General features: G+C 41.6%; 1 protein-coding gene across 2 annotated transcripts in view; it reads left to right on the top strand.

Moving 5' to 3' along the window:
* Positions 1–19,117, top strand: part of LOC134577783 (dual specificity tyrosine-phosphorylation-regulated kinase 1B-like) — a 126,792-nt gene that overhangs the window by 47,699 nt on the left and 59,976 nt on the right. The gene's annotated exons all lie outside the window — the stretch shown is intronic.

Below are 19,117 nucleotides of genomic sequence, written 5' to 3'. Positions count from 1 at the left end.
TGTCACTGCATTCACTGTATGGGACTGTGTGTATGGCCCAGTAACATGGGAGATGCTGTCACTGCATTCACTGTATGGGACTGTGTGTACGGCCCAGTAACATGGGAAATGCTGTCACTGCATTCACTGTATGGGACTGTGTATGGCCCAGTAACATGGGAGATCCTGTCACTGCATTCACTGTATGGGACTGTGTGTACGGCCCAGTAACATGGGAGATCCTGTCACTGCATTCACTGTATGGGACTGTGTGTACGGCCCAGTAACATGGGAGATCCTGTCACTGTATGGGACTGTGTGTATGGCCCAGTAACATGGGAGATACTGTCACTGCATTCACTGTATGGGACTGTGTGTATGGCCCTGTAACATGGGAGATCCTGTCACTGTATGGGACTGTGTGTATGGCCCAGTAACATGGGAGATACTGTCACTGCATTCACTGTATGGGACTGTGTGTATGGCCCTGTAACATGGGAGATACTGTCACTGCATTCACTGTATGGGACTGTGTGTATGGCCCAGTAACATGGGAGATCCTGTCACTGCATTCACTGTATGGGACTGTGTGTACGGCCCAGTAACATGGGAGATCCTGTCACTGCATTCACTGTATGGGACTGTGTGTACGGCCCAGTAACATGGGAGATCCTGTCACTGTATGGGACTGTGTGTATGGCCCAGTAACATGGGAGATCCTGTCACTGCATTCACTGTATGGGACTGTGTGTACGGCCCAGTAACATGGGAGATCCTGTCACTGTATGGGACTGTGTGTATGGCCCAGTAACATGGGAGATACTGTCACTGCATTCACTGTATGGGACTGTGTGTATGGCCCTGTAACATGGGAGATCCTGTCACTGTATGGGACTGTGTGTATGGCCCAGTAACATGGGATATACTGTCACTGCATTCACTGTATGGGACTGTGTGTATGGCCCTGTAACATGGGAGTTGCAGTCACTGTATGGGACTGTGTGTATGGCCCTGTAACATGGGAGTTGCAGTCACTGTATGGGACTGTGTGTATGGCCCTGTAACATGGGAGTTGCAGTCACTGTATGGGACTGTGTGTATGGCCCTGTAACATGGGAGATCCTGTCACTGTATGGGACTGTGTGTATGGCCCTGTAACATGGGAGATCCTGTCACTGTATGGGACTGTGTGTATGGCCCAGTAACAGGGGATATACTGTCACTTCATTCACTGTATGGGACTGTGTGTATGGCCCTGTAACATGGGAGTTGCAGTCACTGTATGGGACTGTGTGTATGGCCCTGTAACATGGGAGATACTGTCACTGCATTCACTGTATTGGACTGTGTGTATGGCCCAGTAACATGGGATATACTGTCACTGCATTCACTGTATGGGACTGTGTGTATGGCCCTGTAACATGGGAGTTGCAGTCACTGTATGGGACTGTGTGTATGGCCCTGTAACATGGGAGTTGCAGTCACTGTATGGGACTGTGTGTATGGCCCTGTAACATGGGAGATACTGTCACTGTATTGGACTGTGTATGGCCCTGTAACATGGGAGATACTGTCACTGCATTCACTGTATTGGACTGTGTATGGCCCTGTAACATGGGAGATACTGTCACTGCATTCACTGTATGGGACTGTGTATGGCCCTGTAACATGGGAGATACTGTCACTGTATTGGACTGTGTATGGCCCAGTAACATGGGAGATACTGTCACTGCATTCACTGTATGGGACTGTGTATGGCCCAGTAACATGGGAGATACTGTCACTGCATTCACTGTATGGGACTGTGTGTATGGCCCTGTAACATGGGAGTTGCAGTCACTGTATGGGACTGTGTGTATGGCCCTGTAACATGGGAGATACTGTCACTGTATTGGACTGTGTATGGCCCTGTAACATGGGAGATACTGTCACTGCATTCACTGTATGGGACTGTGTATGGCCCTGTAACATGGGAGATACTGTCACTGTATTGGACTGTGTATGGCCCAGTAACATGGGAGATACTGTCACTGCATTCACTGTATGGGACTGTGTATGGCCCAGTAACATGGGAGATACTGTCACTGTATGGGACTGTGTATGGCCCAGTAACATGGGAGATCCTGTCACTGTATGGGACTGTGTGTATGGCCCAGTAACATGGGATATACTGTCACTGCATTCACTGTATGGGACTGTGTGTATGGCCCTGTAACATGGGAGATACTGTCACTGCATTCACTGTATGGGACTGTGTATGGCCCAGTAACATGGGAGATACTGTCACTACATTATATGGGACTGTGTATGGTGTATGGCCCAGTAACATGGACGCTACTGCCACTGCATTTACTGTATGGGACTGTGTGTATGGCCCAGTAACATGGGAGCTACTGTCACTGCATTCACTGTATGGGACTGTGTATGGCCCAGTAACATGGGAGATGCTGTCACTGCATTCACTGTATGGGACTGTGTGTATGGCCCAGTAACATGGGAGATCCTGTCACTGCATTCACTGTATGGGACTGTGTATGGCCCAGTAACATGGGAGCTACTGTCACTGCATTCACTGTATGGGACTGTGTGTATGGCCCTGTAACATGGGAGCTACTGTCACTGTATGGGACTGTGTATGGCCCAGTAACATGGGAGATACTGGCACTGTATGGGACTGTGTGTATGCCCAGTAACATGGGAGATACTGTCACTGTATGGGACTGTGTGGATGGCCCAGTAACATGGGAGCTACTGTCACTGCATTCACTGTATGGGACTGTGTGTATGGCCCAGTAACATGGGAGATACTGTCACTGCATTCACTGTATGGGACTGTGTATGGCCCAGTAACATGGGAGATGCTGTCACTGCATTCACTGTATAGGACTGTGTGTATGGCCCAGTAACATGGGAGATGCTGTCACTGCATTCACTGTATGGGACTGTGTGTATGGCCCAGTAACATGGGAGCTACTGTCACTGCATTCACTGTATGGGACTGTGTATGGCCCAGTAACATGGGAGATACTGGCACTGTATGGGACTGTGTATGGCCCAGTAACATGGGAGATACTGGCACTGTATGGGACTGTGTATGGCCCAGTAACATGGGAGATACTGGCACTGTATGGGACTGTGTATGGCCCAGTAACATGGGAGATACTGTCACTGTATGGGACTGTGTATGGCCCAGTAACATGGGAGATACTGTCACTGTATGGGACTGTGTGTATGCCCAGTAACATGGGAGATACTGTCACTGCATTCACTGTATGGGACTGTGTGTATGGCCCAGTAACATGGGAGCTACTGTCACTGCATTCACTGTATGGGACTGTGTATGGCCCAGTAACATGGGAGCTACTGTCACTGCATTCACTGTATGGGACTGTGTGTACGGCCCAGTAACATGGGAGATACTGTCACTGTATGGGACTGTGTATGGCCCAGTAACATGGGAGCTACTGTCACTGCATTCACTGTATGGGACTGTGTGTATGGCCCAGTAACATGGGAGATACTGTCACTGCATTCACTGTATGGGACTGTGTGTATGGCCCAGTAACATGGGAGATACTGTCACTGAATGGGACTGTATATGGCCCAGTAACATGGGAGATACTGTCACTGCATTCACTGTATGGGACTGTGTATGGCCCAGTAACATGGGAGATACTGTCACTGCATTCACTGTATGGGACTGTGTGTACGGCCCAGTAACATGGGAGCTACTATCACTGCATTCACTGTATGGGACTGTGTGTACGGCCCAGTAACATGGGAGATACTGTCACTGTATGGGGCTGTGTATGGCCCAGTAACATGGGAGCTACTGTCACTGCATTCACTGTATGGGACTGTGTGTATGGCCCAGTAACATGGGAGATACTGTCACTGTATTGGACTGTGTATGGCCCAGTAACATGGGAGATACTGTCACTGTATGGGACTGTGTATGGCCCAGTAACATGGGAGATACTGTCACTGCATTCACTGTATGGGACTGTGTATGGCCCAGTAACATGGGAGATACTGTCACTGCATTCACTGTATGGGACTGTGTATGGCCCAGTAACATGGGAGATCCTGTCACTGTATGGGACTGTGTATGGCCCAGTAACATGGGAGATCCTGTCACTGTATGGGACTGTGTGTGGTGTATGGCCCAGTAACATGGGAGATCCTGTCACTGTATGGGACTGTGTGTGGTGTATGGCCCAGTAACATGGGAGATCCTGTCACTGTATGGGACTGTGTGTGGTGTATGGCCCAGTAACATGGGAGATACTGTCACTGCATTCACTGTATGGGACTGTGTATGGCCCAGTAACATGGGAGTTGCTGTCACTGCAGTCACTGTATGGGACTGTGTGTATGGCCCTGTAACATGGGAGATACTGTCACTGCATTCACTGCATGGGACTGTGTGTATGGCCCAGTAACATGGGAGATCCTGTCACTGTATGGGACTGTGTATGGCCCAGTAACATGGGATATACTGTCACTGCATTCACTGTATGGGACTGTGTGTATGGCTCAGTAACATGGGAGATACTGTCACTGTATGGGACTGTGTGTATGGCCCAGTAACATGGGAGATACTGTCACTGCCTTATATGGGACTGTGTGTATGGCCCAGTAACATGGGAGATACTGTCACTGCATTCACGGTGTGTGGCCCAGTAACATGGGATATACTGTCACTGTATGGGACTGTGTATGGTGTATTGCCCAGTAACATGGGAGATGCTGTCACTGCATTCACTGTGTATGGTGTGTGGCCCAGTAACATGGGAGATACTGTCACTGCATTCACTGTATGGCACTGTGTGTGTATGGGAGATACTGTCACTGTATGGGACTGTGTGTGTATGGTGTATGGCCCAGTAACATGGGAGATACTGTCACTGCATTTTTATTGGACTGTGTATGGTGTATGGCCCAGTAACATGGGAGATACTGTCACTACATTATATGGGACTGTGTATGGTGTATGGCCCAGTAACATGGACGCTACTGCCACTGCATTTTCTGTATGGGACTGTGTGTACGGCCCAGTAACATGGGAGCTACTATCACTGCATTCACTGTATGGGACTGTGTATGGCCCAGTAACATGGGAGATACTGGCACTGCATTATATGGGACTGTGTATGGTGTATGGCCCAGTAACATGGACGCTACTGCCACTGCATTTACTGTATGGGACTGTGTGTACGGCCCAGTAACATGGGAGCTACTATCACTGCATTCACTGTATGGGACTGTGTATGGCCCAGTAACATGGGAGATACTGTCACTTCATTATATGGGACTGTGTATGGTGTATGACCCAGTAACATGGGATATACTGTCACTGCATTCACTGTATGGGACTGTGTGTATGGCCCTGTAACATGGGAGATCCTGTCACTGTATGGGACTGTGTGTATGGCCCAGTAACATGGGAGCTACTGTCACTGCATTCACTGTATGGGACTGTGTGTATGGCCCAGTAACATGGGAGCTACTGTCACTGCATTCACTGTATGGGACTGTGTGTATGGCCCAGTAACATGGGATATACTGTCACTGTATTAAATGGGACTGTGTATGGTGTATGACCCAGTAACATGGGATATACGATCACTGCATTATATGGGACTGTGTATGGTGTATGGCGTATGGCCCAGTAACATGGGAGATACTGTCACTGCATTCACTGTATGGTGTATGACCCAGTAACATGGGATATACGATCACTGCATTATATGGGACTGTGTATGGTGTATGGCGTATGGCCCAGTAACATGGGAGATTCTGTCACTGCATTCACTGTATGGGACTGTGTGTGTGTATAGTGTATGGCCCAGTAACATGGGAGATACTGTCACTACATTCACTTTATGGGACTGTGTGTGTCGTGTATGGCCCAGTAACATGGGAGATACTGTCACTGCATTCACTGTATGGGACTGTGTGTATGCCCAGTAACATTGGAGATACTGTCACTGCATTCACTGTATGGGGCTGTGTATGGCCCAGTAACATGGGAGATGCTGTCACTGCATTCACTTTGGGATTGTGTGATTCCTATTGCGAAATGGGAGATACTGTCACTGTTTGGGATTGTGTGATTCCTATTGCGGAATGGGAGATATTTTCACTGTTTGGGATTGTTTCCTATTGTGGAATGGGAGATACTGTCACTGTATTCACTGTTTAGGCATGTGTGCTTCTTATTGTGGAATGGGCCAATAAGGGTAACTTAGACCTGTGTATGAGCTGGGCTCTGCAGGACTTCTCATGTTTAGACACAAAATTAATAGTGTGGAAGTCAATGAAAGGGTACCGGAGTTGTAAAATTGCTGGTTACATGTTGCAATGAATTTGGTTTGCAAGCGGTAGGTAATGTTTGCCATTTTCAGGTATCCGGCCTTCGTTAAAAATCAACAATGAAAACCTAAGTTTTCTTGAGTGTAGCGCTGGGTGTAATTAGAAATGTAAAAGTGAATAGTGCTTTAATTGCACTTAACCTCTGTATCACACTTGTATATATGAAAAAAAGAACAAATATACAAATAATTGTGCAGTATATTAGAGTGAATTGAATTATAAAATGAGCATTGGAGAGAGTCAAATCCACTCACATTTTTTAGAGCCTTTTACAGATGTAAGGCTCTAAACTTCCTGGTGTCTGTGTCTTTTTTTGGGTAGACCACACAACCCTTCTCTCACGATATACGTATGTGTATTCTCCTCCACATTAGATTAAAAAAAAAAAAGACACAGGTAATCCAATCTGAGCGTAGTATTTCAGATACTCTAAATATCAGTGTAGGTAAAATATAGTATTGCTCACCTTGTTTAGAGCCTTTGATAACCGGCTCTAAGTATATTGGCCTAGTGTCAATTTGTGGGGTGACACTTCCCCTTACTGGAATCACTTCAACTGGATGCAGCAAGGTTTGTTAAGTATAAAAAAGTATATTTATTATAAAGGAAAATTTTAAAAATTTATGTATACAATTTTTCTAGAAAATAACAAAGTTAAAATATCATATGGGTAATACAGTTATGAATATAGTTATTGCCAAAACGCGTTTCGCCGTCACACGGCTTCCTCAGTCGGCTCCTGATCTTCTTCTGAATAATTCCACCTTTTGTATCTTCAAATTAACCGCCAAAAATCTCTTAATTCTTAGTCCGGTGTGTTTTCGGTGTCGCGGGCCGGTGCCGTCGCGTCACTTCCTGTTTTTCGTACTACGTTTCCCATGATGCTGTGTGTGTCCCAACGTCATTTCCGGTGTACACTCGCGGTATTGTGGGAAATCGAGTCCGTGATAACATCGTTCCAAAGTTCGTTTTTCAGTCCATGAAAATGTTTTAAACATATTGTTTATATGTTAAGGTGGGGGTAGAAGGAGACAAACATAGCATCATTATTTAAAAGAATTCAAGGTTTCTTTTAAAAATATAATATAAAACCCAATAATAAGATTCGTTAGATAAAAAATAATAAAATAATAGTGATAATGATGAGATAAAACAGTGACTTGTCTAAAATTGAAACCATATTTTTATCCTTAAAGTTGTGGCTGTGGGAAATTCTTATACTTAAAAAAGAACATAAAAATGATAAAAAATAATTAGAAATAAATATAAATATCAATACAAAAAGTTAAGCTACCTTTTGTATACATGAAATTCTATATTGTTTATAACAGATCTCAGCATTAAAAGTAAATAAAGTGGTATAAGATTATATAAAATGACATAACTCGAAGTCCGCATTCAAACCCAGAGGGGCTAAGGTGTTTAAATTAAAAATCCACTTGGTCTCCATTTTTCCTAGCTTCTTTATTTCATCCTCCCCTCTCCAGTTTAAAGTGACCTTTTGAATGGCTAAAAAATTTAAAAATTGAGGATCATTATTGTGTACTTCTTTAAAATGATTTGAGACACTATGTTTTTCATACCCTTTTTTTATATTTCGTATATGTTCGTTTATTCTTACGTATAAAGGACGCTTGGTTCTGCCCACATATAGAAAGAAGATTACAGGAACATTGTAGTAAATATATAACTCTTTTTGAAAAACATGTAATCATTTCTCGTATTTCATATTTATCTGGCCTTCGTTACCTGTACATTACGCATGTATCTTTATGGCCATCTAGTGTTTAGCAGTATTCTCCAGTCTTCTGTTACATGGAGATTTGGCAGCTTCTTGTTTCAGGGGCAATATAGCAGGAGTAATATTTTTTTGGGACTCCAAACGCTTAGTTCTCTGTGTAAGGTTACTCTAAGCACTTTGAACCCTCCACTTGGTTTTTGGTGAGAGTAACCCTTGAACTCAGATTTGTTTTGTGGTTTAAGCAATTAAACTTATGATCTGCTATGTGATGACTGTTAAAGGCTAAATGTGTCGGGTGCAATAATATGGAGCGACTTAAAACATCTGTAAACTGCAGGTGAACATATCATGAATGGTCTTAAAGGAGCACTCTAACCACTGCAGTGGGTTGTATTAGGTTTGGTGCTTGGCGTGTTCGCTTGTTTTTGTCATCCTATGTATTTATTGACCGCAGAGATTTAAAGTGAGCCGGTCATGGTTTCTCCTTATGGTTTTTGTTTCCTTTTGCTAATGTTTCTTGATGATTACAATCTGCCCTTTCCACATGCCTGTATTTTATTTTATATCTTCTTCCTTGTGCCAGATCTCAATACCTGGGCACAGCCATTTTTGTTACCCTCTGCCCATGGTGTTTGCTTTCTGCCCTTTTGTGAGAACGACTTTACTGATTGTGGGTATATTTGGCAACAAAAACCTTGCTTTAGAGCCTGCCCATTGTCAGTTTATCTGCTATTTACAAGGCAAAGTAGTCCAAACTTTTAATGTATTGTATGAAAACTTCAGTGCTCAGGAAAAAAGAATCCCACATGGCTATTTTCAAGCATGTTAGATATGGTTTGTTTTTGGTGACAGTCAAAGGGAGTGCATTCAGAGCTGGCATTGGTTTTAAACCACAATGCAAAACTGAAATCATGGTACTTTACTGCATTCACTTGTATACATTGTGCTAGCTTAGTTACTAGATATGTATTATTCTTTCTATAGAACAGGATTTAAGAAATAAAAATAGGTCACCTTGGTGACTAGTAATTGTTTCCTGGTGCCTGTGTGTTTGTCAGCCTGTTCAGCACTCAAGGCGGCAGCCGTAGGGCATGTGAAGGCGAGCAGTCAGCCCAGGGAAAGGGAAGGCGGCTGGGTGAGGGCGCTGTGATCCTCTGCTCCCTTGCTTGCCCTGCTGTGATACCTGTTGCCAGAATATTACATCACTCCATCATATGCGTGAGCAGAGCAAAAAGACCAGGAAGGGGACAGCAGCTCCACACTGGATCCTAGGGAAAGGATCCACTCCAGCTTTCCCAAAGGTAGGGAGACTGGGTGGACTTGAATTAAAATAAATGAATGTGTGTTATTGAGTGAGTCTGTTAAGGTGACTAGTAGGGATCGACCGATTATCGGTTTTACTGATCTTATTGGCCAATAATCTCAGATACCGATATTGCCGATGATACCTCCCAGGACCGCCAGGCTCATGACAAGCCCAGAGGTCCTGGGGGGCCCTCAGGAAGCTTTTACTTACCCTTCCTGCAACTCCCTGTCTAAATCTCGTGAGTCCCGCGACCATTGGAGCCTTGCCAAGGATTACCATGGCATGCTCCGCGCGGCTCACAGACCGCGAGATTTACACAGGGAGTGGAAGAGAGCTGCTGGAAAGGTAAGTAAGAGCTTCCTGCAGGCCCTCCACTGCTCAGTACATGCCACTAGACCACCAGGGAATGCCATAGCCCCCCTCCCGGGCCAGGTAACAAGCAGGGAGGGAGGACAAAAAAAATAATCAAGCATATAAATATTAAACATTTAAAATTTTACAAAAATTACGTCCCTTCAGAAACACATGCACTCGCACTGCGCACGCACTCGCACTGCATTCATTATATGCACACAGCTCCCCTGTCTAAACACACTGCATCCACTACATGTGGCATGTATATTTTGTGCGTTTACCTTAAAAAAAAAGTTTATTTTTAAAAAATGGTAAATGTACAGAATATCGTCAAGTTACCTACCGGCTATCTGCCTGAAAGTTTACAGATTATCGGTATCTGCATCAGCTCTAAAAAACATCAATATCTGTTGATCCCTAGCCCCCTCCGATAGCATGGGAAATTGTGTTTTTACTCAACTTTTATCCTTTGCAGCTGCCGGACCTACTTCCATTGGCTGAGATTGTCACTGTTGATCTCAGCCAATCCAATGAAAGCATTGGGAGGCTATTGCGCATTGCAAAACTCTGTACTGCACCAATCAGCATATCCTCAGAACATGTTAATGAATTATATATTTGAAGATTAATGAATTATATATTTATCTATATAAATATATTTGCGGTTATTTGTATTTTATAGATAAATATAGAATGTAATTCTAAGTGTATTTTGTTACACACATACATATACATTTATATATTAAAAAAATACAGTTAGAATGAAATTCCATATGTATAATTTTTTAAAATATTTTAGTTATTTTATTATTGTATTCATTCTTGTAATTATACGTGTGTGTGTATATATGTGTAACGTCCGTCTAAGTGGATTTTAATACTAATATATGTACTTATATTAACTTTAAAATACACTATGTATGACGTTACATATACAAGGTGTGTGTGTGTGTATATATATATATATATATATAATTTATTCTTATTTAACATGTTTAAAGAGAAACTCCAGTGCCAGGAAAACGCACTGGAGGGTCCCTCTCCCTCCCACCCCCCAATCCCCGGTTACTGAATAACACTTTTCTCTGGAAAGACAGTGCTTACAGCAAAAAGCGTGAAAGTAATGATTCTACTTACCAGAACAAATTCAATAAGCTGTAGTTGTTCTGGCGACTATAGTGTCCCTTTTTATAAAATATCTAAGTGTGGGTGCACTTAATATGAAAGAGGTGAATTACGGTTGAACAGACATATAGTCAAATTCCAAGTTTTGTTTACGTTTTATTTTGATCAAAACGTGTACATTTGGCTCAGTCCTTAAAGGGACACTCCAGGCACCCAGACCACTTCTGCCCATTGGAGTGGTCTGGGTGCCAACTCCCACTACCGTTAACCCTGCAAGTGTAATTATTGCAGTTTTCATAAACTGCAATATTTACCTTGCAGGGTTAACTCCTCCTCTAGTGGCTGTCTACTAAGACAGCCACTAAAGGGCAGTTTCGGGTTTATAGCACACATTTTGTGTGCTATAGCGTCGCTGGACGTCCTCACACTATGTGAGGACCTCCAGCATCGCTGAAATCCCCATAGGAAAGCATTTTACAATGCTTTCCTATGAGGAGGTCTAATGGGCGTGCGCGGCATTGCTGCGCATTAGGTCTCCCCCTGCTGGCGGCCGCGCATGCACAATAGATCTACCCCGCCGGATGACGTGGGCTGACCCTGAACCAGTGCTGAGGGGCATCTGCGCTGGATACAGGTAAATCACTGAAGGGGTTTTAATGTAAACATTGCAGCACTAAGTGCAATAGGAACTTTGCACCCAGACCATCTCAATGAGCTGAAGTGGTCTGGGTGCCTAAAGTGTCTTTTAATGACTTTCCTATGATGCTGCTGGAGATGTCAGAATGAAACGCTACACATACAGACTCAAAGCACACAATGCTTAGAATAACCCTTTACTTTTAGAATGGAATTCTAAACAGTGTGACTTTTCTCATAATCTGCATTTATTCATTTTCATCTCAGTGGATGTAATTACCCACTTCATGCTGACTGAGTTCAAACAACTTTTCTGGTGCTGCCTGTATACACGTCCATAGGTTTCCTATTGTCCAGTGTCCTTAGTGCTTCCTTTTGGAAGTTGTGTAGTTTCTTTACAAAGGAGTGGACAACGTTTGCAACATATTAATAAGGTATTGAACTGATATGATTTTGTTTTCCTCAAAAGCTTGTGTTCAGGCTAGGACCACAGCTTCTACTTGTTCCTGAGGTTGCTTTAAAACTTGCAATACATGTGGTTTATTTGTAGCAGTGTGTAATTGTTAATAACTACAGAGGTCATTAAAAATGTCTAGCTTTGTTGTGCTGACTAAAAGATAAAAGGATCTACTCTGAAACAAAACAACTTTCCATTAATTAAGCTGTTTTGGTGTATAGATTATGCCCCCTGCAGTCTCACTGCTCAATTCTCTTGCCAGTTAGTGGTTAAAGGGACACTATAATCACCCAGACCACTTCAGCTTAATGAATTGGTCTGGGTGCAATGTCCCTCAGGTTTTAACCCTTCACATGTAAACATAGCAGTTTCAGAGAAACTGCTATGTTTACATAGCAGGGTTAATCCAACCTCTAGTGGCTGTCTTCCTGACAGCCGCTAGAGGCGCTTCTGCGACGCTGGATGCGAAATTTGCATCCAGCGTGCAGGACATCCATAGGAAAGCGGGGAAGGAGAAGTCACCAGCGCCGAGGGAGCCTGGGGCGGTATTAAGGTGTTTAACCCCTGTGAAGTGTTTTAACCCCTTCAGCCCAGCGGGATGGGGACCCTGAGGGTGAGAGCCCCCCAAGGATTATATAGTCCTAAAAAATGTTGGTTAAATTCTGTCCTTATGTTGTATTTATTGTCATATATAGTTTTCATTGAAATGTCATTTTCAGAAGATTGCCAAATTTAGAATTAAAATGTAACTTGGTACAACCGAAAAGTGGCATCATTTTTCCTCCTTTCTATATTTGGCGGTATATATTTATAGTAATATTCCATAAATCCATTGCACCAGATGAAGAATGGCACAAATTCTAAAATGACAGGGTAAACAACAGATGAAAAAAATCTGACATTTGATAAATTGCAGACAAATTTGACTAGTGTGCCTACCTTTTCCTTATTAAATGCTATAAGAATATATATCCGGAAACAAAATAAGACTGGGTGCTCACTCAAACAGGCCCTATTCCTCAAGGACCAAATAAATCTACAAATACTACTAAATGAGCAGCACAACCATAGAAATTAAGACACTTCAATGATTCGGTCCACAGTGAACCCAATCAATAAAGTGTCTTTATTTTTATGGTTTTGCTCCTTATTGAGTAGTATTTGATAAATTGCGCCACAAGTTTCTCAATTAGATGGAAAAGTGACGAAAATACTTTTGATAAATACCCCTAGTGTGTTATGGATTCAAACAACTAGCAAATTATTTTACTACTTTAAAGGGACACTATAGTCACCAGAACAACTACAGCTTATTGAATTCGTTCTGCTTAGTAGAATCATTACCTTCAGGCCTTTTGCTGTAAACACTGTCTTTTCAGAGAAAATGCAATGTTTTACATTACAGCCTAGTGATAACTTCACTGGCCACTCCTCAGATGGCTATTAGAGATCCTTCCTGGGTCATGGCTGCCTAAAATGCATCCAAACATTAAGTATCTCCTCCCTCTGCATGCAGAGACTGAACTTTCCTCATAGAGATTCATTGATTCAATTCATCTCTATGAGGAGATGCTGATTGGCCAGGGCTGTTTGAATTGTGCTGGCTCTGCCCCTGATCTGCTTCTTGGTCAGTCTCTGCCAATCCTATGGGGAAGCATTGTGATTGGATCAGGCAACCACTTCTGATGTCAGAGGAAGTTCACAGGCAGAGGCAGCAGCTTCAGACTTGAATACAATTAAGATTTTATTATCTTTAGGGGGTTCAAGGGGGCTAGATAGTGGTTTTAACATGTTTGCGTTCCTGACCCTATAGTGCTCATTTAACCTCTTAAGACCTCAGGGCGTTCTATGCTGTCCCTATTTTGATGGCTCTAAACGCTGCAGGGCGGCATAGAACGCCCTGCAATCCTATGTACTTACCTGGTCGCCGGCGATCGCGGTATGGGGACTTACCTGGGAGCCCAGGGAGTCCCCCTCCGTCCTCTTCGGCCCCCTGGGCCATGTAATCCAAGGTACTCTCTCTGCTGTCTGAAAATGAAGTAAAATAACTGTAAAAATAAATATATACTTAGATTATTTATATATATATATATATATATATATATATATATATATACATATACACACTGTCTAAGTGGATTTTAATAATATATACATAATTTTATATGTATATTAATATCAAAATACACGTACAATGATATTGATTAAATATATATAATTTTCATCATATATATTTATATATAATAAAAAAAAACATAGGATATTAAAATATCTGTATTAGACAAATTATTTTGGTCAGCACCCCACTGGGATTCAAATATCAGGAATATCCTGGAGAATTACCATTTCAGGAATTAAGGTCATGCTAACCAAACATATAAAAATGAACAAGGCTAGACTAATGCAAGACAAACTCTTGTAAGAAATAAGGCACCAGTCGTGTCTGTCTTGCTATGTAGAATAATAAAATAGATTAGAAGTGAACCTTCTTAAAACAAAAACACGGTCTAGAAACTAAACATATATTGTGATATTGCAGAAGGTCTTGATGGTAAGGTATGTCTTTGCTGATGATACTTACATTTGCAACAGGGTTGGTGTTCCAGGAGGGATAAGTCAAATGGTTTAGTAAAATGGTCAGAGCTATGGCAACTGACATTTGATGTGGATAAGTGAAAGATAATGCATTTTGGAAGTAAAAACCCAAGGGCAGAGTACAGAATATTTGATGGAGTCCTAACCTCAACATCTGAGGAAAGGGATTTAGGGGTGATTATTTCTGAGGACTTAAAGGTAGGCAGACAATGTAATAGAGCAGCATGAAATGCTTGCAGAATGCTTGGTTGTATAGGGAGAGGTATTAGCAGTAGAAAGAGGGAAGTGCTCATGCCATTGTACAGAACACTGGTGAGACCTCACTTGGAGTATTGTACGCAGTACTGGAGACCGTATCTTCAGAAGGATATTGATACCTTAGAGAGAGTTCAGAGAAGGGCTACTAAACTGGTTCATGGATTGCAGGATAAAACTTACCAGGAAAGGTTAAAGGATCTTAACATGTATAGCTTGGAGGAAAGATGAGACAGGGGGGATATGATAGAAACATTTAAATACATAAAGGGAATCAACACAGTAAAGGAGGAGACTATATTTAAAAGAAGAAGAAACTACCACAACAAGAGGACATAGTTTTAAATTAGAGGGGCAAAGGTTTAACCCCTTAAGGACCGCTGACGGTTCAGGACCGTCAGCGGTAAAACGTGCGTTTGGACCGCTGACGGTCCTGAACCGTCATAACGGTTTTGGGCAACTTACCTGATCGCCGTCGGTCCCACGGCGGCGATCATCTCTCCTCCCGGTCCAGGGGGACTGCCTGTCTGCCCGGGCAGTCCCCCCTCGGCAGATCAGGACCCCACGGCCATGTGATCACTCGATCACATGACCGCAATAGGGGTCTTTGTATCTGCCTTCAGGGGGACTGTCTGTGCTGACAGGCTGTCTCCCTGCAAGTGAAAAATCATAAAATAAAGTGTAAAACAAAAAAATCAGTGTAAAAAAAATTATAATATGTGTATATATATATGATATATATACATGTATTATATCTATATATACCTATATATAATATATGTATATATATCATATATATATAATGTCTACGTATACGTATATTAATATAAAAATACACTTATATTTAAATTACACACGAATATATATAATAACTATATATAGTATATATATATTATTATAAAATACAAATAATATGTTAATAAAAATAAATAACAAAAAATAAAAATATTTTTTAATAATTAAAAAAATTATATATATATTCAATTTTATTCTAACAGTATTTTGATGTTGATATATATATATTTATATCAAAATACACTTAGAATGTAATTATATATATATCTATGTATGTATAAATAAATAAAAATAATACGAAATATACATATGTCCACATACAAAATTACATTAATAATTTCATAAATATACACATAGACGTCAAATATATAAATATGTATATATATTAAAATTCGACGTGCATATTTATGTAATATTTTTACCTAATTAAGTAATTTTAATGATTGCAATTTGAGGGACCTGCCTGCCAACCCAGGCCAAAAGTCCAGATAATTTAATTTGCTAGCACTGTGCTTAACCCTGTAACTTTCTATGACACCCTAAATCCTGTACATGGGGGTACTGTTTTACTCGGGAGACTTCGCTGAACACAAATATTAGTGTTTCAAAACAGTAAAACATATCACAGCGATGATATTGTCAGTGAAAGTGAAGTTTTTTGCATTTTTCACACACAAACAGCTCTTTCACTGAGGATATTATTGCTGTGATATATTTTACTGTTCTGATACACTAATATTTGTGTTCAGCGAAGTCTCCTGAGTATAACAGTACCCCACATGTAGAGGTTTTATAGTGTTTGTGAAAGTTACAGGGTCAAATATAAGGCTTGATTTTACTTTTTTTTTTTTTATTGAAATTTGTCAGATTGGTTAGGTTGCCTTTGAGAGCGTATGGTAGCCAAGGAATGAGAATTAGCCCCATGATGGCATACCATTTGCAAAAGAAGACAACCCAAGGTATTGCAAATGGGGTATGTTCAGCCTTTTTTAGTAGCCACTTAGTCACAAACACCAGCCAAAGTTAGCGTTTTTTGCATTTTTAACACACAAACAAATATAAATGCTAACTTTGGCCAGTGTTTGTGACTAGGTGGCTACTAAAAAAGACTGGACATACCCCATTTTAAATACCCTGGGTTGTCTACTTTAAAAAATATGTACATGTTAGGTGTGTTTCGGGGATTTATGACAGATAACGGTGTAACAATGTCACTATTGATACATTTAAAATATATATATATATTGAAACAGCAATTTCCTACTTGTATTTATAGGCCTATAACTTGCAAAAAAAAGCAATAAAGCATGTAAACATTGGGTGTTTTTAAACTCGGGACAAAATTTTGAATCTATTTAGCAGTTTTTTTCATTAGCTTTTGTAGATAAGTAAAAGATTTTTCAAGTAAAAGTCCAAAAACATGTTTTTTTTTTTATTTTTCACCATATTTTATTTTTTTTAAATACAATATATGACATAATATAAATACTGGTATGTAAAGAAAGCCCTTCTTGTCGTGAAAAAAACAATATATAACTTGTATGGGAACCGTAAATGAGAGAGCGGAAAATTACAGCTAAACACAAACACCACAAAAGTGTTAAAACTGCTCTGGTCCTTAACGTACAAACATCGCAAAAACAGGCCGGTCCTGAAGGGGTTAAAAATATCTGGAAGTATTACTTTACTGAGAGGGTAGTGGATGCATGGAATGGCCTTCCAACTGAAGTGGTAGAGGTTAACACTGTGAGGGAGTTTAAGCATGTGTGGGATAGGCATAAGGCTATCCTAACTATAAGATAACTATAAGATAAGGCCAGGACTATTTAAAAGTTTTTTGAAATATTGGGCAGACTAGATGGACTGAATGGTTCTTATCTGCCGTCACATTCTATGTTTTTCCAATAGAGATTAGATACCTAATGTATGACCCTTGCAAATTAGAACCTTGTCAAAGGCAAAACTTCAAGTGGTCAGACTGAAATTCCAGACAATGCTGAATGAAAAGTCCCTGGCTATCAAACATCAAGCAGCAATAAACTGAAAATCCGACTGTTCTCTGGAAGCAAAGTATTTAAGTATCAAGACTTTATACAACCAGGATATTTATTGTCAGCACTCTTTTGTACCATGCATTATTGTATGTATAAACTTACCTAAATGTGACCCAGTTGTTAGGAAGCCTAATGTAAGCAACTGGGAGGAACTGAAAGATCAGAAACCCTGGTGCCTTTACTAGTCTTTCATGCAAACTACTAATGCTCTTACCTGAGGAGGGAAAACGTACTAAACAGCCATAGAGACAGATGAACAACGGCAGGCCTGAATTGCAGCAGCAAATGGGGATTTGCACAACTGACAGCCTAAAATGTTTAAACTATAGGCTTCCATCTGTACCCCATATGCCATTTCTCATCATTAGTGGTGGGACGGTTAAAACAACCAGACTAGGTGGAATACATGGTTATACCCAGGGAGTCACCTTATGGAAGTGCTGTTTGCTGGGTCTTCAAGGGAAATAGGCTTGGCTCCAGCATGTTTGCATTAGACAGCCTTCATCCTCTGAGGGAGATAGTTGTGTCAAACCCCTGGTCGTTGAAGGAGGTACCCAGGCTGGCGACTCAGAGATATGCAGTTGCTGGGTCTTCAGTGGACCGCTTTCATCCCCTAAGGGAGAGATTGGGTCTGTCCCCCGGTCACTAAAGGGGGTACCCAGGCTGGCGAGCTCATAGATGTGCTATTGCTGGATCTTCAGGGGTAAGCGGCTGAACCCTGGCAAGGTTACAAAATTATTGCCTGGTGAGCATTAAAGAAATATCTAGGCCTGCTTAAGCAGACTTTCCAAACTGCTGCAAAAAGATAAAAAAAACAACCGCACTCCAATTACATGAAGATCCAGATGCTAAACTGGACCATGGTCCAGCTCCCGGGAGTAGATATCAGTGGCAGTCACTCCCAAGTATCTGCAATTTTATTTGGAAAAGTGAGACACAGCAATGTTTCGAAATACCTGTTTATAGGCCAAAGCATAGTGAAAGTGTAAAACAAACTCATTCGGGGCTTGACAAATTTGCTTTCAAAAAGTTAGGAGCTCCCCCTCCCTTCCCTCCCCCCCCCCCCCCCAAAACCAAAAATAAAATTCTAAAAGGAACCCTATAGTCACCAGAACGACTACAGCTTAATGTAATTGTATATAGCCTGTCCCTGTAGACTTTTCAATGTAAAAGCTGCCATTTTCAGAGATGAGGCAGTTTTTACATTGCTGCCTAGTAACACCTCTAGTGGCTGTCACTCAGATGGCCACTAAAGTGTCTGTCTTAGTCCACAATGTGCAGTGCCTTCATTCAGTGTCTTCACGCTCTGCGTGGAGGCACTGAACGTTCCCCATAGAGATGCTTTTAATTAATATAATGCATCTCTATGAGGAGATGCTGATTGGTAATTGATATTCTTGGCTATGGAGGCGGGCCAGCTACTGCGAGACCGGCAAGGCCCTGGG

The sequence above is a fragment of the Pelobates fuscus genome, chromosome 11 (assembly GCF_036172605.1).
Source record: "Pelobates fuscus isolate aPelFus1 chromosome 11, aPelFus1.pri, whole genome shotgun sequence".
Taxonomy (NCBI): Eukaryota; Metazoa; Chordata; class Amphibia; order Anura; family Pelobatidae; genus Pelobates; species Pelobates fuscus.
Note: the sequence above shows the minus strand (reverse complement) of the source record. Positions and strands in the feature narration are given on the sequence as shown.